A 6,000-nucleotide genomic window follows, 5' to 3' on the forward strand; every position below is an offset into this window, starting at 1 on the left:
TTCTGAGCATTTTTCGTGTCCTCTTTGACATTTGCTGTTTGTTAGAGCTATCTATCCAGATCATTTGCATATTTAAAAATGGTCCTTTAAAATTTTTTGTTACCGAGTTGTTTGGATGCCTTACCTATACCGTGACTATTAAGCCCCTTGTTAGATTCATAGCTGCAAACACATCCTCTCATTTGCAGAAGCTTCTGAGTTTGATGCTATCCCGCCTGCCTGTTCTTACTTTTGTTACTTGTGCTTCAGCAAGTCTATGTTTCATAGAGCTTTTCCTCTGTGCTTACCTCCCCGTCCCCAGTACTTTAACAACTGATGTTTTTGTTTAAGTATTTTGTCTATTTTGAGTTGACCTTTCATCTGGTGTAAGGTGATGGTCTGATTTCATTCTTCTACATCCAGTTTCCCCAGCACAAGTTATTAGAGAGGCTATATCTCTTCTCCATTATAGTCTTAGTAATTTGGTCAAAGACCAGTTGGTTATAAATTCACAGGCTTATTTCTGGGCTTCCTGTTTGTTTCATTCATATTTGAATTTGCATATTTTTCCTTTTGCCAGCACTTCACCGTCTGTCTGTGTGTGTATGCAAGCATGTGCACATGCACTTTTGCTCTTTAATTTAACATATGTCAAGAACATTTCACAGTGTATTATAGTTACTCTTTTCTCATATCTTGGAAATTCAAAATACTGCATTTGATATTAGTTGTAAGAGTAGTAGTAGCAGTGTTAGTAGGAAAGTTATACTTCATCTTATAATACTCCATTAAATTAGACTAGTCAAGGTTTAATTTTTTTATATAAAATTTTTATTCTTTGAGAATTTCATACACGCATATAATAGATTTTGATCATATCCACTCCTTCACTTAATTCCTCCCATATCTACCCCCGTATTTGTTACTTTTCTGTTACTGTGATAAAACACCGTGGGCAAGACACTTTATAGAAAAAAAAAGAGTTATCTTGAGCTTAGGGTTCTAGGAAGTTAAACGTCCAGTTTGAGTGTATGTTCAGTCCTGGCCCCAGAGATGATCACTGAGACCTCGTGCCGAGGCACACTTCCTCATTTCCTCCCCGAGCCCTTATGTGAACAACCTTGTGAACAACTTTCCGCTTTGTCTGCATCATTTCTCAAGCATCCCCTGACCCCAGCTACCGTCACCAACTTCATTCCGCACCTCTGCGATCGTCTCCTAACTGGCCTTGCCATACTCGCTCTGATCCTCCTTGCACTCCTGGTCTGTGAACAGAACTCTCTCTGCCCATCTGATAACGCTTTTATTAATTCTTTGCTAATTTAATACAATGTACTTTGATAATACAAACCCTCCCAGATCTTTTCCCATCCCCCTACACCCAACTCTCTGTCCTCCACCCACCAAGTCCAGTTTGTATTGGCCAACTACTCCTGGCCATGGCCCGTGCCCCGGGGTGTGGTCAGTATACCATGGTCACATGATTACCCAAAACTCACTTTCCCATGAGCATCCACATGCTAACAGCTTGTCAGCGTGGCGCGAGACTTTGTTGCCTCTTTCCTCTTCCGTGCTAGAGCGTGCACAAATTTTGTGCAGGCTTTCAGAATCGTTCGGAGTTCACATGTGCATCGTATTGGAAGGGCTACCTAACAGTAAAAAGCCTTTTGAAAAAGCCCTATGGCAACCAGCTAGTATAAGAACTTCCTCTCTCTCTCTCTCTCTCTCTCTCTCTCTCTCTCTCTCTCTATATATATATATATATATATATATATATATATATATATATATATTCACATGTAAATAAGAGTTTAAATGAAGGCACCTCATAGTGGAAGGATAACCTAAGTAGTCACCATGTGCTGCCTTTGAGCAACTTTAACCAAAGCTGTTCTGGTCCCTAGGGTGAAAGCCCTTTAGTAGCTTCTCGTTTGTGTTACAATGGGAAGTCTTTGACCCCGTGTGTGTAAGCACCGCTGTCCAGGGAGTTAATTCTGAACTCTCGAAAGGTTAGAACCGGTCCACACCCCACTGGAAACACACCTAAAGCAGGGATTAGCGTTTATTCTCAGTACCACTTAGCCTCATTTTACCCCCTCTGTCCTCATTGCCCTGCGCTAGCTAAGCATTTGGAGTGAAAAGTACAGACCTTGGGCATGCCTTGTGTTTCCGGGGTTTAAAACATGTGACCTTCCTCTTTGCCTGGCTAACTCCTGTTTGTCTGTCAGAGCTTAGCCCACCCATCATTTCTTTTTTTTTTTAAATTTTATTTTATTAATTTATTCATATTACATCTCAGTGGTTATCCCCTCCCTTGTATCCTCCCATTCCTCCCTCCCTCCCATTTTTCCCTTACTCTCCTCCCCTATGACTGTGACTGAGGTAGACCTCCTCCCCCTGTATATGGTCATAGGGTATCAAGTCTCTTCTTGGTAGCCTGATATCCTTTCTCTGAGTGCCACCAGGCCTCCCCATCCAGGGGACATGGTCAAATATGGGGCACCAGCGTACGTGTGAAAATCAGACCCCACTCTCCACTCAACTGTGGAGAATGTCCTGTCCATTGGCTAGATCTGGGTAGGGGTTTGAAGTTTACGACCTGTATTGTCCTCAGCTGGTGCCATAGTTGAGTGGGACCCTTGGGCCCAAATCTGCCTATCATAATTTTCTTCTTGTAGGTTTCTAGGATCCACCCATCATTTCTTAAGGGAAACAGTCCCTGGTTTCTTCAGACTGGCTGTTACACCTTCTCACTTGACCACAGACTGCTACTGCTTTATGCCTTTGTCACGTGAGATATGTCTGTCTGATTAGTGCCTGACCTACTAGATTGTAAACCCCCCGGGGACAGGAGAGTTTTGTCATTGTTGTTTTTAAACTTCCTATTTCTTAGACCTTATACAGTGCTGGATGTTGGTGTGTGGTGCATTTGTTGAAAGAATTAAATGAGATATCGAGGAGGTTTTTCAGGTATTAGGCTTTTTTTTCTTAGTTGGACTTGAGAGAGATGGAACATGAACAGAGGGGTGGTTAGTTATTGGGAGTCGGGGTGGGGCTCTTTATGGCCACAGAGGGGAAAATGTGAAGTAGTGTCGTGGGGACGTGGGCCATACTGCTCTCAGATTATGGAGTATCTGACTTCATGGTTGACTTGTCACAAGGTGGAAAATAAGCACATCACAGTGGTACTGCTACTCAAAGTGTCATCTGGCTTTTGTTGTGACATATGGTGTTATGGCTGTTGAGATCTGCCAATCCCATTTGCTAAACAGAGTGGAAATAGTCCAAGTGAGCAGCGTCTGAAATGCTGTCTCTTTGGGAAAGTGACTGATACTCCGAATTTCATTTGTGCCTAATTGCTTAAAGCACAAATAATTTTATTTTAGCCTATACCTAGAGGGGTGTGTGTGTGTGTGTGTGTGTGTGTGTGTGTGTGTGTGTGTGTGTGTCTTGTATGTACTCACATAAACATTGTCAGGATTGATGTCAAGTGAACAAACACCTTTTAGAGTAAACTCTTTCCCAGGGATTCGTCATGACACAATTACATTTTGCTGAACACAGATGGATCACAAATCTGCCTAAGCCTACATTGACTCAGATGTATCTCCCAGGTCTAGAGAGCTAGTTATACTTTGGTTACATGGCCACACACAGAACCCGGAGAAACTAAGACTCTGGAGCAAAGGAAATGGCTCCATAGGTAAAGCTGTTGCTGTCAAACCTGATGATTTGGGTTAGTTCTTAAGACCCCATGTGGTGGAAGAAGGTGTGACAAAGTTTTTCCTGAGGAAATGCACATCTGCTCACCCCAGATGGGGAGCCCACAACAGACCAAAGTACAAATACCACCCAAATCCAGATACAGATTCTTTAACAGGTTGGAGAATGGCCTCCCAGGTTGGTGTACTGACTTTTAGGCATCTCAGCTGATTTCTGCTGCTTCTAGGAAGCTCATCTGGTCTGAGTCTTCTGTGTAGCTTGGTTTGTCCAAGAGTGACAACGCAGCCTTACTCTTGCTTACTATTGTGAGGGAGAGACCTGGTGAGTCCTGTCAGCTTCAGGAACTTGACCAGTTTACCTTCTGGCTTAAAGAGCTTCCCTGGTGGATGGAATGTTTCAAACTCAGAGGAAACTACTACGTAACAGAGTGAAATAATTACCCGGAGTTGTCACAGTTCTAGAAGCCTGTTTTCCTCTTACCCCTCCAAATAACTAAAACAAAACAAACAATCAAAAACCTTAAGACTGCCTGCCAGAAAGACAGGGAGGGAAACAGTCTGCTAACAACCCTGACGGTTTACATCAGTCTTTCTTGATGAGGATGTAGTGGAATATGGCTTTCACATATGACCTCACACGTTTCCAACATCTCTGTGGCAGGTAGTGGTCTGAGGAGCACTATGTGGATTCAGTGTAGATGAGTGTGTAAATGGACAATTTCAGTATGTTTTGATAAGGTAAATGTGTGCAATCCAGTCTTGGGGGATTAAAGATCTTCTAAAAGGTGACACTGGAGCTGAAATCTGAACAGCGCCACCTGCAGGCCAGAAGGTGTGAGGCAGAGCAAAGATGGAGACAGTGCCTGTGTGCCTGGTTCTAGGAGCTGCAGCTGCGGGACCAGGCAGTTCTTTTAGCGTCTTCAAAGAGTGTGTTTACTTGGGTTTCCAATGCTTGTCCTCTGTGTATAATTTGTATTATTTGTAACCATTCAAGCTCATTTCTACAGAGTGAGGTTTCCTAAGTACACAGACCTGTAGTGTGGGTATGTGTATTTGTGGTTGGTGGCTTTTAAAAAAAAGTTTAATATAACAATTTCGTTCATTTGGAGGGTGCTCAGTAATTACATTAGTTATGGCAGAATCAGCACATTTTCCCCCCCTGCGAAGAGTAAGGGTATGTATTTTGTGGTCTCTGTTGCAGGTGCTCGCCTCTGCCGTGATAGTGAAGTCAGCCCTATGAAACATGAAGGCGGTGGCCAGGGTGGGAGGCGATGCAGTAATGTGGGAATAAATGATTTCGTTAGCCTTGCTGACCTAGCCCAGTGGTTCTCAACCTTCCTAGTGCTGTGACCCTTTAAGACAGTTCCTCAAGCTGTGGTGAGCCATCTCCAGACAATTATTTCATCATTGCTTCATAACTATAACTTTGCTAGTTAATGAATCACAGTGTATGGGACCCGTGTGAAAAGGTCGTTGGACTCGCAGAGGGGTCGCGACCCACAGATTGAGAACCACTGCCCTAGCGGGTCAGTGCTATACCTCTAAATGTCTTAAGACATATTGTTTTAGTTACTTCCTTTAAATCTGCCCTGGTTCACCGTGGATGACCACACAATTTCTTCCCTTGGATGACCGTGCTATAATCACCACTTTGAAAGCACTGCTCTCTGCCTCAAAGGCAGTAAGAGTTTGTTCTGGAGCCAACTATGAGCAACTACGGCCAGGGAACGCAAACTCAGGTTACCCCAACACTCTGTTCCAGCATGGGAACGGAAGTTTTTATAGTAACAGAACAAAAAGTCCTAACTCAGGCCACTTTCCAAACACGTTGGTGAGGACATCATATAAGCAGGTTACAGGAATGCGGAGAGATCTCAGCTCTGGGTCCCCGATGCCATCTGATGGCATTGCTGGGCTGCCTTTGGGTTGCTGGGAACTGCTGGTTTGCTAGTACACGTTGGAAAGGGCTTACATAACAGCCACAATTATCTTAGGTCAAGCAGAGATGGGCAGTGCATGCCTATTAAATGAACTAAAATAACTCAAGGGCTAGAGAAGCAGCTTAGAGGGTAGGAAAGAGCGCCTGCTGCTCTTGTAAAGGATGCCAGCTTGGTTTTCAGCGTCCACAGGGTGCCTCACAACTGCCTCTAACTCCAGCTCCAGGGGATCTGACATTTTTTTCTGGTCTCCGTGGGCATCTGCGTGCATGTGTGTACACACACACAGGCACACACACACACACACACACACACACACACACACACACTATGACAGTTTTAGATAGTGCAAGATAATTTAG

The sequence above is a fragment of the Acomys minous genome (genome assembly GCF_964271855.1).
Source record: "Acomys minous genome assembly, chromosome: 9".
NCBI classification, from domain to species: Eukaryota; Metazoa; Chordata; class Mammalia; order Rodentia; family Muridae; genus Acomys; species Acomys minous.